This window comes from Cornus florida, unplaced genomic scaffold, assembly GCF_030987335.1.
Source record: "Cornus florida cultivar Cherokee Brave unplaced genomic scaffold, ASM3098733v1 CherokeeBrave_3.0.0_Hap2_Chr01, whole genome shotgun sequence".
Classification (NCBI taxonomy): domain Eukaryota; kingdom Viridiplantae; phylum Streptophyta; class Magnoliopsida; order Cornales; family Cornaceae; genus Cornus; species Cornus florida.
In genome coordinates, this window is record NW_026775571.1 from 41,424,361 (window position 1) to 41,441,096 (window position 16,736).

Below are 16,736 nucleotides of genomic sequence, written 5' to 3' on the forward strand. Positions count from 1 at the left end.
TAAATGAGTTCTTGCACCAGTTCAACTCATGCATTTGTTTTGTCTAAAACACAATTTTATTTTTGTATGTATACTTTACATGTACTTTAATTTCTAGCTTTAAATTTTGGTTTATGGTCCATGGTTAGTCACCTCAAAGCACTTGCGGATCCAGGGTGGATTTGAGGGGGCTCAAGCCCACCCAAAAAAAAAATTTATTTACTATAGTAAATTTTAGCCCCCAGCCCCCCAAATATATATATATATATATATATATATATATATATATATATATATATATATATATATTATTACTAGTATTAGTCCACTCAAAAAAATTATTACTAATATTAGTTCACCACATTAACAATTTTTAGATCCGCCCTTGCCTCAAAGGCAGCTCTACGGTCAATCTCACTCGAGGAAGTCTATTCTTTACTTTCACCCATTCACATAGCATGAAATTGAAAAAAAAGTTGGGCCTTCGGATTATTTGAAATGCTTGAAGAAGAGGACTAGACTGAAGAAGAGCATGTGAGAATATTTTCATTTGAAATACCTATAGTGAAAGATATATAAGAAAGACAATGAGTGAGGAAGTTACAAGGCCTGATATTCTCATTTAGGCTTTTAGCTTTATGGTTTAGTTTGCTTTGGTGTGTCCAACAATGTGCACAATGAAAGAAAAACAAAGATGGATATAAAGGGGGGCAAAAAGTGATCTCCCATAATTATTCTCCTTTTTTTTTTAATTTAAAAAAAGTAGGGTAAAATAGAAGAATAAAAGGGTAATTATTTGATAATTGTGGTGACTTAAGATATACCTTTAACCAGGGACACAAATGTAACACTGTCCTATATTTTTTAGATTTGTCATATCGCCGTGTTTATATTGTGTTTGTACACATCTTGTGTAGATCCATATTTGTATTTAATTCCTAGAAGATAACATAGGAGACCTGTACATGATTAATTAGTCGTCTATGCTATTACAAGGCACAAGTAAGAAATTGCATTTTAAATCATGTTAAAGTTGCCATAAAGTGAAATGTTCAACAAAATATCATCCAAGTCAATGTGAGAGTGAGGATAGGAGAGGGGCGATCTTTACTTGATTCAAAGGAAATTGATTTTATGCTCCTTGAATATTTTGCATGATATTTAAAATAGGTAAAATTACAATAACCTCCCTTAGATTAGATATAATTCCAACTCTTCCCTCTTCTCTTTGAAAATTGATACTGACTTCCCCCACGATATACTAAACTTCAATCAACACTGATAAGCAATTTGAAATTTTGAAATCTAAATTTTTTCTTATACAATTATTTTATTCAATTAAAAATTACAACTAGATTTTATGGACAAAGTAGCAAAACTAAATACTTTATTAGAGGAAATGGATGTCAGTGTAACATTTAAACAAGGGAGACTCCTTTAATTAGGGTGCACATGGATCAGATTGGTTTTGGATAGGACTTGAAATCAAAATCAATCCGATCTAAAAGGATTCATATAATTTAAAATCAATCCGATCCAATGGGCGCTTAAAACCAATTTCATTCAATCCATAAAATATCAAATTGGTTTTACAAAATGAGTTTTTATAAACAACTCAATAGTTTCTTAAAAAAAAAAAAATTAGCCCAATGAGAGATCGAGATGAAATAATCTATTATAACTACGGAAAACAATCTTTATCATCGTCCATCCTAGTGTTTTGATAGTCTGTCTTCGTAGATTAATTCAAATCAAGGAGGACCATTATAATAATACTATATTAGCATATCTTATTCGTAAAAATAAAAAATAAAAGAAGTTCGAGTTATAGAACATTTAAAAATGTGAGGAATTGTGTATGAAGTGCAATCATTGGAGAGTAAAGGGGGTGGAATTATATTTAGGGTTAGAAAGAGTATTATGTGTATGAAATAGTTTTATATATTAAATAGATAAAAATAAATAAAAAAATAAAAATCAGACTGGATTGGTTTTTTTGGACCTAAACCTGTGAACCTTTCCGATCCCTACGAATTATTTTTTGAATTTGCCACTAAACCGATAGACTAAAAAACCAATTCGATCTGTATGGATACCTACATATACATCAATATTTACATCAATATTTTCTATATAAATTATGTTCTTTTTCCATCTAAAGAAAGGGGAAAAAAATGTTGCACATATTTATTTCGATTTCTTTCCCATGTGTGGAGGGAAAAAATCCCCTCCAATGAGAATAATCCACGTCATCATAAATATAAACATATCCTTGATAAGTTTATAAAGCCCACCTCGCTCAAACCCAAATTGAGTTTGATACTAGTCCAAGATCACTGTTCACAAGCCCAATACTATTGTTATTTGACCTTCAGCCCTGTTGAAGCCCGAATTAAGAGATTATCAGCCCAACATGTTAATATTAAACATCCGGCCCATTATTCAAGCCCAGCTGGTTCAAGGTATATTCAGCCCAGTTTTCCAAGATTGAACAAGTCCTATCGTTAGAAGGATTTACCATAAAAGGAGAATTCTTTGATAGGAAGTTCTATACAAGGCAAGTTCTGCGTAGGAAATATTATACAATAGAAAAAACTCTATTTGTAAAGAAAGTCATGTATGGGAAGAATTGGAGGACAAGCAACGCGAGTCCTACCTTACCAATTTTTGTATATAAATAGATGCATAGACTTCCAATAAAGGGATCAAGCAATTCTACGCTTCGACATATATTGTTCTTGTTTATTTTTACTATTGATTGAGTGAGTTGTTTTATTTTTCTTAATCATTATTGGTTGAGCGAAATTTTGCACCTACACTTTGGCGCCGTCTGTGGGAATCGTACAGAAATATATCCCCACCAAAGTTACAACACTTCAAATTAAAATCTCCAAATCCAGCAACGTGACTTGAAATTAAAATCTTCAAGTCCAGGATTTGAACCCAAGTCCACTCCAACAACGACTCTCATGGCCAAAAGTCACGTTGATGAATACGCTTTCGGACAATAATGCAAAGCTGATGAATGGAAAACCCAAGGGGCATCACATGTGTTTGCCCTGCAATCAGATGTCCATCGGAGTCCATAAAGCCTTAAATTAATCAAATAAGTGTTTTGATTTTGATTTCCTGTTAATTTTGATTATATATATATAATCTTGAGCAATAAATCCATGCATAATTATTGTTCATACTAATCTGAACTCAAGATTATTAAGTCGAGTTGATCTTCAGAACTCAAGTCTGTAACTTAACCATCAGGTTAATAGAAAAACTAATTTTGAAAAAAAAATAAGTTAATGTTTTTGAAGAAACTTGAATTAGCCGGAACACTTTTTCCGGCGATTTCTTGCTGCTTTTGGCCACAATTGCTGGGAATCCCAAACTTATAGAACTCTGCAAAAAATTAGAAAATCGATTGGGGTTGGGAAGAATTGATATAACCGAAATTCTTGGCGATTTGCCTAAAATTCATAAGCTTACTTTCTATGCATTTTTTGTGAAGTTTTTGGCAGCAGTGTTTGATTATTTGACGGCACTAGACTGCATGGACATAACACTGGATCAACTTTGAAATATGCTAATGATAAGTTTAACATTACAAGAGAATTGATATGTTTCCGAGCATCATCAAGAGCAGAAACAATGTGGGTGGACTGAAGAGCCGATTAATTGGCAATCATAAGGAGATCAGACACTCGGCAATGGACCCCAAATCCAAAGTCGAAGATATGCTCGATCTCCGAGATGGAGTCGCTGGCGGTCCGGATCTCACGTCAGGTGTGTTGTCGTTCTCATAATCCGACGTGTTGGAACGGGTGGAGGCAAGGGTGGATTGGGCAGAGACCGATTCGGGATCCAAATGAACTCGATTCATGGATAAGATCTGATAGAACTCCCTCTGAAGTCATTTCATAGCGATTTGCATGAGGTTTTGGGCTCGCATAAGCATGTCGAAGGTTGAGATCGGCCAATTTTCATAACAACCCCCAGTTGTATAAGCCGCCATCGCCACAGCGGCCTAGACCGTCACCACCGGCCAAGTCCGTCGAATACACTGGCGAGAGGTCACTGTCGCTTCCTCATGACCGGACCGGACTTCATCCTAGCAGAACCACCCGTCTTCCAAAAGCTCGCCGGCCATCTTCATCAGCGCCGGTTGCATCCTCACCAAGCTCACGGATCTGTCTCACTGGTGGTTTTCATCTGACCATCCATCCATCTCTGCCGCAAGTTCGCGGTCAACTTCATCCTCTTTAAGCCGTCACCCACAGGCGGAACAGCCCGACGTCCACCACAGCTTCTCATTACTCGCCTCCTCTGTAGGCTGAAAGTTTATATATATATATGTATAAACTATATATAGCCTAATAGCCATTGTTTGGCTGCAAGAGTAAAGCTGTCCTAGTTTTGGATTAGTCCAGAACTAAACCCGCTTTTCAATCTCATTTGAGAACTGGTTCTATGGTAACCCAGTTCTATAAAAAATAATTTTATTGCCAATTCGAATTGGGTTCTCATTTTGAAGCATTCAAAGTTTGAATATGCCTATTAGAATGCACGTGGAACAAACGACAAATAATAACTTTGTCTTTCAAGTATCAGAAGGAGTCGGACTCTTAGGTCAGCAAAGTTCTTCCCAGCATTCAATTTTTCAAGAGTGACGGCGAAACAAAAGCTTTCAGAAAATTCATAAAAATGGGTTACCGCTCAACGACACAAAATTCAGCAGGCACGAATCTCTCTAATCAGACGCAAATCTCTCTAATCAGATAAGTTTCCCCACTTTGACTTTTTACAGTTAGGGTTCAGCTTTTCGTGATAAAAATCTTTATTAAAAATTAAATTCATATTAAATATATATATATATATATATATATATATATATATATATCAATATTATATGTATATTTACGCATGATGCAATCATATTTTGTTATTCATGTAGACGCTCATTATACATAAAGATTTATGACTCAGTTTGAACCAAATTGTTTATGCAGCACACTCTATTGTGTAAAAATATAAATGAGAGGCCACCGTAAGCTTCTGTCTTTGTCAACACTCAACAGATTATTTAGTCTCTCCTTCTTCGGTTGTGATCAATAATCACTTTTATTCACACTTAATTTGCATCTCTCCTCATATATATATACATATGTGTGTGTGTGACTGTCAATATTATAGTAGATCTACGAATTCATCCCTCTTTCTCTCATCGAGGATTTTTAGCATTACAATTTCAGTCATATCCACTAGCTGTTTCGCTCACGATTGACTTTGATCAGACTTTTAGATTATATCCATTAGTTGTTCACTGAAGGTTGATAATTGATCAGAACCTTAGAACCACAACACTTGATATTGTTGGTTCAGACTCTTCAGAGGGATGCATCGCTTCATCAATACTCAACTAAAAGAAGATTTTAACCCTCTACATTGACTTCTAAAATTTATAATTAAATAAAGATCCGAAGCCAAAGGCATTATTAAATGCACGAGTTGTGCTATTTGATCTATTACTTGAAGTCCTAAAATGTTTCATGCATTGAGTAACTTCAATGTACTTGATAAACAAGAACGAGTAAATACTTGTTGCTAATTAGAATTTCTAATTACAAATTCAATTGTGATACATAAGAGGTTCTTAAAATTCTTACTTTCCATCAATCAGTTGCTATATGCTACGTGTAATCATTTTTACATGCTTCTGATACTTTGCTTACAAATAACTTTGTATTTGCTCTGTGTTCGTAGGTTGGTTAATGTTTGGGTTTGATTTATGCGCATTGCAATAAAGATCGATCCCCGAGTGAAGTGGCAAATAGTCTAACTATACAATTATACTATATGTGGCATCAGAGCGCCAGAAAGTGGAGGCAAGCTTAACCACAAAAAGTCTTGGACCTTAAGAGTCTGTAGATACCAGATACCAAAAAAAAAAAATTTCCTTTAAAGCACAATGAGCTGCCAAGGAAGAAAATTCATCTTCGGATCTCAAGAGTCCGAGGACTTCAAATTTTCTCTAAGGCACAACCAGCTGCCGAGGAAGAAAATTCATTTTCGGACCTCAAGAGTTCGAGGATTTCAAATTTTCTCTAAGGCACAACGAGCTGCCGAGGAAGAAAACTCATCTTCGGACCTCAAAAGTCCGAGGACTTCAAATTTCCTCTAAGGCACAACGTTTTCAGACCTCAAGAGTCCGAGGACTTCAAATTTCCTCTAAGGTACAACGAGCTGCTGAGGAAGAAAATTCATCTTCGGACCTCAAGAGTCCGAGGACTTCAAATTTCCTCTAAGGCACAACGAGCTGTCGAGGAAGAAAATTCATTTTCGGACCTCAAGAGTCCGAGGATTTCAAATTTTCTCTAAGGCACAACGAGCTGCCGAGGAAGAAAACTCATCTTCGGACCTCAAGAGTCCGAGGACTTCAAATTTCTTCTAAGGCACAACGTTTTCGGACCTCAAGAGTCCGAGGACTTCAAATTTTCTCTAAGGCACAACGAGCTGCTGAGGAAGAAAATTCATCTTCGGATCTCAAGAGTCTGAGGACTTCAAATTTCCTCTAAGGCACAACGAGCTGTCGAAGAAGAAAATTCATTTTCGGACCTCAAGAGTCCGAGGATTTCAAATTTCCTCTAAGGCACAATGAGCTGCCGAGGAAGAAAACTCATTTTCGGACCTCAAAAGTCCGAGGACTTCAAATTTCCTCTAAGGCACAACGTTTTTGGACCTCAAGAGTCCGAGGACTTCAAATTTCCTCTAAGGCACAACGAGCTGCCGAGGAAGAAAATTCATCTTCGGACCTCAAGAGTCCGAGGACTTCAAATTTCTTCTAAGGCACAACGAGCTGCCAAGGAAGAAAATTCATCTTCGGACCTCAAGAGTCCGAGGACTTCAAATTTCCTCTAAAGGCACAACGAGCTGCCGAGGAAGAAAATTCATCTTTGGACCTCAAGAGTCTGAAGACTTCAAAATTCCTTTAACGCATAATGAGCTGCAACAGGAATAAAATTTCATGAAAATTACCTCAAATACATCAAAGGTTAAATTTTCATGAAAAAATTCTCTAAGGTACAAAACAGTGCCAATGAATAAAATTACATGAAAATCACCTCGAACTCAAATACGTCGAAGGTTAAATTTTCATGTAAACTCCTCCAAAGCACAAAGAGTGCCGATGCGTATAATTACATGCAAATTATCTACATCGCTACCATCAAACAAGACATATTTTTCTTTCCTTCATGGGGGCAATACTTCCATAACTGGGGCAGTATAAGCAGCCCTAAAGAGATATTAAGAAAAGAAAACATATTCTCTCTTTTTTAAGCCCAGACTATCTGGCCTAAATACAGTTCCTCAGGCTCATAGCCGAGGAACTTACTACCTCGGACCTCAAGAGTCCGATACATTACAGTTCCTCTCAGGCTCATCGTTGAGGAACTACATACCTCGGACCTCAAGAGTCCAATACATTACAGTTCCTTTCAGGTTCATGGCCGAGGAACTTACTACCTCGGACCTCAAGAGTCCAATACATTACAGTTCCTCTCAGGCTCATCGCTGAGGAACTACATACCTCGGACCTCAAGAGTCTGATACATTACAGTTCCTCTCAAGCTCATAGCCGAAGAACTTACTACCTCGGACCTCAAGAGTCCGATACATTACAGTTTCTCTCAAGCTCATAGCCGAGGAACTTACTACCTCGGACCTCAAGAGTCCGATACCTTACAATTCCTCTCAGGCTCATGGCCGAGGAACTTACTACCTCGGACCTCAAGGGTCCGATACCTTACAGTTCCTCTCAGGCTCATGGCCAAGGAACTTACTACCTCGGACCTCAAGAGTCTGGTACATTACAGTTCTTCTAAAGCTCATAGCCGAGAAACTTACTACCTCGGACCTCAAGAGTCCGATACCTTACAGTTCCTCTCAGGCTCATGGCCGAGGAACTTACTACCTCGAACCTCAAGAGTCCAGTACATTACAGTTCCTCTCAGGCTCATAGCCGAGGAACTACATACCTCAGACTTCAAGAGTCTGGTACATTACAGTTCCTTTCAGGCTCATAGCCAAGGAACAACATACCTCAGACTTCGAGAGTCCGGTACATTACAGTTCCTCTCAGGCTCATTGCCGAGGAATTAGATATCTCGGACCTCCAGAGTCCGGTACAATACAGTTTCCCTCAAGCTCATCGCCGAGGAACTACATGCCTCGGCTCTCCAGAGTCCGTTACATTACAGTTCCTCTAAGGTTCAGCGCCGAGGAATAATTCGCTTCGGACCCTAAGTGTCCGGTTCAACACGTTTCCTTTAAGGCTCAGCACCGAAGAATACTTCGCTTCAGACCCTAAGTGTCCAGTTCAGCACGTTTCCTCTAAGGCTCAACGCCGAGGACCGATTCGCTTCTGATCCTAAGTGTCCGATTCAGCAGATTTCCTCTAAGGCTCAGCGCCGAGGAATACTTTGCTTAGGACTCTAAGTGTCCGGTTCAGTACATTTCCTCTCAGGCTCAGCGCCGAGGAACTGTACACTTCGGACCACAAAAAATATGAGGCCCTCAAACAAGTGTATTTTCTTGAGAAACAGGAGGACATTACTGTGCGACAAAGCGTATACAATGTAAGGGCAGTCACAAATTCCCATAACAGAGCAGAGTCAAAAGCGTTCACCACAGTTGGACTTGGAGTTGGAGGAATCGAAGGGTTGGGAGCTGCAGGAACTGATGAAGTTGGAGCTAGATGATCATCCTGATGAGACTTCACCATTTCAGCAAAAAGCACTTCAACTTCTTGGGCTTGTGGACCCTCAGGATAAGGGAAGGACACTTCCATGTCAGCATTAAAGGCCTCCGGATCGTTCAATTTGTCTCCCGAACCTTGTACAAAGCTAAACCGAAAGGCCTTAGCCCTGGACAAGCTCACCAAGGTAGAGTAACGACCTTGCATCTATTTCCCAGCAGTAACACGGGTGCCAATTGCATTTTTCAAACGCTGGACCTCAGCTTCCAGTGTCTCCACCTTAGCTTCAGACACGGCCAAGCACTTCTTATCTTATAAACATCCCTCGTTTCAGATGCAATCTTTGTATTCATGGCTGCATACGAGACCTTCTTTTCAGAATTGCCAAGATCTTTCTCCAACTTCTTGATGGAGAGAAGACAAAAAGAAAGGGAGAATGACGAACCTCAATGGCTCGAACAGGGGCAGATGGAGGCAGTTATTCCAACTCCATATTACATTCCCTGAGCAACTGCTAGTGCTACAGAGGGGTCGGTAATCATAGAATCACCAGAGTGAAGAACTGATTTATCAGCTCTAGATATAAATGGCTTCCAAGGTGCTCCAGTCTCTGCCATGACAAATGCTCTAACCTAGTGATGTGACAAAGTGAAGAACGTAAGGAATGAAATGAACGCAGTAAGAGCGGAAGTAACTCTTATGGAAACCTTTTGGTCAGAATATCAGTAATCACGCTTCAAATCCACTTCTTACGAAATTGGTAATCGTACAACTTCAATTCCCTTTTTATTAGGAATAGTACTCCAATTAAAAAAGGAATTGGGGGCTAAGTGTGGAGGGAAAAAATCCCCTCCAATGAGAATAATCCACGTCATCATAAATATAAACATATCCTTGATAAGTTTATAAAGCCCACCTCGCTCAAACCCAAATTAAGTTTGATACTAGTCCAAGATCACTGTTCACAAGCCCAATACTATTGTTATTTGACCTTCAGCCCTGTTGAAGCCCGAATTAAGAGATTATCAGCCCAACATGTTAATATTAAACATCCGGCCCATTATTCAAGCCCAGCTGGTTCAAGGTATATTCAGCCCAGTTTTCAAAGATTGAACAAGTCCTATCGTTAGAATGATTTACCATAAAAGGAGAATTCTTTGATAGGAAGTTCTATACAAGGCAAGTTCTGCGTAGGAAATATTATACAATAGAAAAAACTCTATTTGTAAATAAAGTCATGTATGGGAAGAATTGGAGGACAAGCAACGCGAGTCCTACCTTAATTCTACCAATTTTTGTATATAAATATATGCATAGACCTCCAATAAAGGGATCAAGCAATTCTACGCTTCGACATATATTGTTCTTGTTTATTTTTACTATTGATTGAGTGAGTTGTTTTATTTTTCTTAATCATTATTGGTTGAGCGAAATTTTGCACCTACACCATGAAATTGTAATTTTAAGTATGTAATTGTCATCACAAACTCCTGTTGCATCTTTGTATTTTTTATTTAATGCATCATGCCAGTGTAGAACCCTTTTTTATGGAGTATTATTATTTTAATTTTATGTTCAAAGGAATTTTAAGAAAAATCATATATATGATGTTCGTATTGCTCTTTCACATGGGTGGAGATTATGAAACATCATAAATTCATGCAAAAGCTTACTAGTGCTATGTTTTCAAGAACAAGTTTTTTAGAGAATCAAAATAGAGAATAATTTTCAGTTTTTTAATTTGAAAATATGTTTGGTTGTGAAAACTATAAAACAATTTTCAAAAAAAAAAAAAATCATAAATATACTTGGTTGTATACACTAAAAATAGTTTTCTGAACTAAACAAATAAAAAAAATATTGTAAATCACTCTTTTATTTATTTATTTTTAAGATGTTAATTACTAATGAAATAAATTTTTACATATATAAAAAAAATAAAATAAAAAAATTCCCTTAAATCTACTAGTGCTATATTTATTCATGGTGCATTACTTTTATACAATAAATTTTCTAAAAAAGTTTGATTACATAATTAAATTATGTTGGTTTTATTAGGAAATTTAGAAAGAAAAGATTGAATTGATTTATATTTATCAAAAATAAATGAATGAGATTACTTGTATTTTTAAAATTTGACATATAACTTACAATCTATTCTGATTTAGATTTCATTTCAATTTTCCGTGAATCAATTATATTTATCTATCTACACACAGACATATATATATATATAATTTAGCACTATATATATCTTTGTTGATAATGCAAACTTCCATCCTAAATTAGCTAAAATAAGGACATCTCATCTCATTACCTTCCTCTTCCACCACAGATCATCCATCCAATATCACAACATTATTACCCAGAACAAAAGCAAACATATCATACAAATTAAGTACCATTCACCATTTTTCTTAAAATTCCTCTTCCACCACATACATGACCTAATCGATGTGCCCTTCCTCCTTATGGATAGGGATGGCAATTTGCCCAATCCCGTCCTCTTTTTGACGATTTTAGGAGACCGTTTAGTTTATTTGGACAGGGATGGTTTGATTTATTGAAAACCCGCGCGGGTTCAGTGCAGAGGCTGAGGGAGGTTGCCCCACCCTGTCCCACCCGTTCAGATAGTTAAATTACTTAAATACCCTTATTTCATTAGTATATATATTGAGACAAGTAGCTTACGCAACCATTTAGAATTTTTTTAATGTTAAATTTTATGTTAAACTATTTATTATTTTTTTTGTATGAATCTTTTCAATAATTATATAATTTTAGTTGATAAAAAAAATTAAATGGAGAAGAATTTATGGTCTTACGAGGCCGGGCGGGTACCCGCGGGGTAAAGATGTTAAACGGGGGAAGGGATAGGGTGGAAAGTCTCCCCGTTTTTGTGATTTTGGGCGGGAATGGGGGTGAGGTTTTTAAACAATTGCGGTGGCGGGGAGGGTACACCCGCCATCGTTGCCATCCCTACTTGTGGATTGTGACCTAATGAGCTGAAATAGAAAAGACCATTTGGGGGGTGAAGGTAAGCACGAAAACACACACAAATAACTCATTTCACTGTTATGCCTAGAAATAATTCTTCTGCTTGATTCTGTTCAAGCAAAACTCACAAACAAAACCTAAAAATCTGTTCTCTGCTTCATAATCCGTTTCTCTATTCCACTAGATGAACTTCAAATAAAAACAAATATAATTGTGAGATCGTCATAAGAGGAGGGTGATTCTTAGAAAATTTCTTCGATTTTTCATACAGTTTTTCTGATTTTTATTTCTTTAAAAAATAGAAAATTGTTTTCAAAATTACAAACAAAGTAAACCCTAAGTTTCTATCAATTTTCACTTACCCACCACCACTACAACTGGTAGCCGCCGCAACACCACCAAAACCACAATCGGCAAAGGCAACAACACTATCCCCCTTTCTGTAACAGCCACCACCATGCCAATCCCACAACCACCAGCAGTGACACCACCACGATCCACCACCCTCCCTCCCTTCGGCCCCCTACAAGTAGACTTGTCAATGGGTCGGATTCAGATCGGATCTAAATCTGATAAGCATTTTACTCGATCCGATCCGATCCGACAATCTAACGGATTATTTGTAAGTACATTCATATCTGATTTATTAATAAATGGATATCCAATCCAATTAAAGTGTAATTTTTTTTTAATAAAAAAATAAAAGAAAAAATTAATGTCAAAAGAGAATAAAAAACAATGATTACAAAAAAAAAAAAAATTATAGAAAACAAAAGAAAAATAAAATATGGAAGGAAAAGGAAAAAATATATATTATGACATTATTAATTAGGAGTGCACAAGATTCGGTTCTATACGGTTCCGGTCGAAACCAGAACCGGTCACAACGGTTCCTTAAAAATGGAACCGGAATCATCATGTATGGAACTGAACCAAAACCAAACCGTAAGTACCGGTTCGGTTCTGGTTCTGTTCCACGGTTCCTCACCTTTAATTTCTCTGTTGTTCCCTTACTGACCGGAAAAGGCTGAGAAGCCAACTTAGGAAACAAAATTATAGAGAATATGAGAACAAAGAGGATAGAGGAGAGGAAGAGATGAGGGGAAGCGACAGCGTTGAGGCGAGGCGAGGCGAGGCGAAGTGGCGAACAGAGAGGAGTCGAGGACTGACGAGAGGACTGATCACTGATCAGGCAAGGCGGCCGCTTCAATCAAATTTCAGAATAGAATGAGAGTTGAGATAAGACTTGAGAGCATTAAGATTTGAGAGGTTAGGTTAGGTTAGGTTTAGGTTTAGAATTTAGATAAGAGACTTAAGATTTGAGTTTTTGTGGACCACCACCACGTGCTATGTAATAATTCTTATTGACCCATCTAGTCATCTGTCAACACAAACACGTAATTGTTATGTACTATAATAGTGGAATACATATAATTATATATATATATATATATATATATATATACAGTTTCGGCTCCTAACGATTCCCAGGAACCGAAATCGGAACCGAAACCGAAGCCCATGATTCGGTTCGGTTCTCACAGTTCCACGGTTCTTTTGTGTATCCCTATTATTAATATGTATATTAGGAGATTTAGTAGTACGTGGGGGAAAACACTTAGCGTTCATATATATATATATATATATATATATATATATATATATATATATATTTTGTTACATCTAATATAAATCTGATAAGAGTAGTGTATATTATTGAATTTTTTGTTCAATCTATATCTGAGTAATCAAATCTGATTCGGATCATAATTCGATCTATTGATAGGTTTACGTACAAGCCACAATGCATCATTGAATAGACCTGTACAATCATGCAACCAACGCCTACCTGATCCATTTGGAAATTAGGTTTTGGGCAGTAGTTGTTGGTTCCAATGGTTCTGGGTTAGAAGTTAGAACTTGAGACAGTTCAGTAGATGATAGTTCATTGGTTTTCGAAATTACATAAATGCCAATTTTTTTTTTTTTTAATGAGGTGACAACTTTTAATATAGGTTTTTTGTTCCAAAAATAACGGGGACATAGTGAATACGGAGTATTAGATTAACGGGGACATAGTGAATACGGAGTATTAGATTAACGGGGACATAGTGAATACAGAGAATTAGATTTTCTGAAGTTCTGATCTCTTACTTCTCATGGAATAAAAAAATTAATTCACACTTTTTATATGGACCGTTAGATTCTAACGGTTATTTTTCAAACTTACTCTTTTAATACAAAACCACCCACCCTATTTTTAGTTTTTATATTTGATTTTACCATATATACCAATAAAAGGTAATTACCAAAATAAAAATAGAAACGTTTAAAAGAAAATTAATAGCGTATATATTACTAAAATTTATTTTTCTAGATGTTTCTTTGAATAAGTATAGAAACTTTTGAAAGAAAAATAATACCCGTATATATTACTAAAATATTGTGTATCTTTGAATTTTGCAAAAACAGTATGATATTAGAGCCTTTTTCAAATAAACAATAGTATTTACCAACAAATATATTGTAACGTTGTCTTCTCTAGTATAATAGTATTTGATCTTTTTTGCTGTACACATATTAAAATTCAAATAAATATATTTCTCAGTATAAGTAAATTTAACGACAAATTTACTGTAATGTTATATTTTGGAATATTGAATTGATACATTGGAATTGAAATTGGAGAAATTTTCATTTTAAGTTTAAACAAAATTTCTTTCTATTTCAATTTTAAGATGTCTCTATGTTCCCAAACTGGCTTAACTAGATTTTGAGGTGTGGCGTTTGGCACAAATTGTCTTATTGAATTCTCTGACACTTGTGTTCAAAGATATCAAACAAATGCGATCTCTGTTTATCCTTTCCCAAGTGAACCGTCTATCACCTAGTGTGATTTTTCTTTGTTTGACATAAACGTGAAAAAAAACAAATTTTTTGTAATATATACCGATATTATTTTTATTATATTTCTTTCAAAGAAATATTTAAAGAAAAATAGTATTTTAGTAATATATACTGATATTATTATTCTTTATTTTTATTTGTATTTTTTTAAGTACCTTTCACTCCTAAAAATAGGGTGTGAGTGGTAATAGTAAAATTAAATATAAAAACTAATAATAGGATAAAAGTGTTTTTGAGTCCTTGCTTAACAAGGAAGCTCCACAAGGAGCAAGAGATGAGGACCTATAACACACACACGGTGCTATAGGTTTATGTAAAAATTATAGCAATATAAGCCACCGAAAACAAGCCGCCCTCTGTGAAGTATGATCATGTCGAATGGCACATACCTTCCCGGAGAGATCCTGTTTGACATACTCTCTCGACTGCCGATGAAATCTCTCTGCCGATTCAAGTGCGTATCGATCCCATGGCGTAGTTTAATCATAGACCCTCATTTTGTGAAAACACACCTCAATCGAAACAGCAGATGTGAGAAAATCATCGTCGACGGTGACTATCTTTACTCCGTTAACTGCACTGAAGCATCCAATAACCATGCCGTCACTGCAACCAAGCTCGACATGCCATCGAAGATTTATTGTACCATCATCATGGGTTCTTGCTGTTGGAAACGGGGTATACAAAACAAAAACTTTAGATGAAATTTGGAATAGATTCCGCTAAGAATTTTTTGCGGATCTATAGACTAGCGCGTTACTCTCCGCAAGGAGATGAACGTGGTATATTTACTTTCTCAAATTCGTTTATGGGTGAATGAGAAATTAGATCCAAAGTGAGGTGCTTGAAAAGCCTAAATGGAAAAAATATTGAAACCAATTGAAGTTTAAATAAGTCAAGCTTAGGCTTGGATTTGGGCTTGGGTTTAGGCCTAATTGTAAAGTCCGGATTATTCCTTTTATTAAATGGAATTTTAAATTGGGCCTATTTTTGGGCTGGGCTTATTTAAATGGGTTTCACAAATGGGTGGGTTTTTTGGGTGGTTGGTTTTTTGAATTAGAAAAACTACTTTTTAGTTTATCTAAAGGGTTACACCTTTTAAATTAAAAAAAAATCACTTTTTAGTTTTTTCAAAGGGTTACACCTTTTTCCGAACCATCATAACCCATGGTTGCACCCACCCGAAAAGGCACCTTACTACCTATAAATACCCCCCTTTGGATCATTTGCAAAACACACCAAATTCAGAGAATTCTTCTCTTCTTCTGAATTTTCTTCTTCTTCCTTCTCTCTTTAGTCTGTGGGTTCGAGCCTTAGTCAGTCACTCCGAGTCCGAGTTCGAGTCAGAGAGTACTACACCGAGCCGGTTTGCCTATTCCTTTGGTTTGTAATGCTACTACCGAAGGAAGACAAGTCGTTGTATCCTAGGAGATAGCGCCATTGAGTCTGTAAGCACCATAGCGGGGCGAATCTGTCTTAAGGACATAAAATCAAATTCTAGCCTCGACTTTTAATCAGGTTCCTTTATTTATAATTTTTATTTTATTTTATTAAACTATACATTATAAGTAATTATATATATAGATTATTATTTTATAATATTTATATATAAGCATTATATTATTTTATATTTATAGATAATATTTAAATAAATAATACTATAGTTTATGGTATACTTAGACCATATTTTGGATAACACTTGCAACGGCTTGATTTTAGTTGCCGATAATGTTCAACCCAAGTTTTTATTGAACCCATCCACTAGAGAATTCAAGGAATTACCCAAATTTTCTCTCGTCTCCGAATCCCCTTTTCCTAATAGATTAAAAATATATGGTTTTGGTTACGATTCATCTACAGATGAATACAAGGTGGTGTTTATTTGGGGTTCCTCGTGTTCCTATACACATGGAAGTGTCTATACATTGAGAACTGCGTCCTAGGGCTTCAGTTATGTTCATGATCTGTGGTCTAGCGGTACAAGGCTCCTACTTCTCAAAGGGAGGTCAGGGGTTCGAACCTCAGTGGAAGCAGTATGTGTATGTCCCAACTAGGAAAAAAAAAAAAAAAAAAAAAAAAAAAAAAAAAATTCTATTCTTAGGAC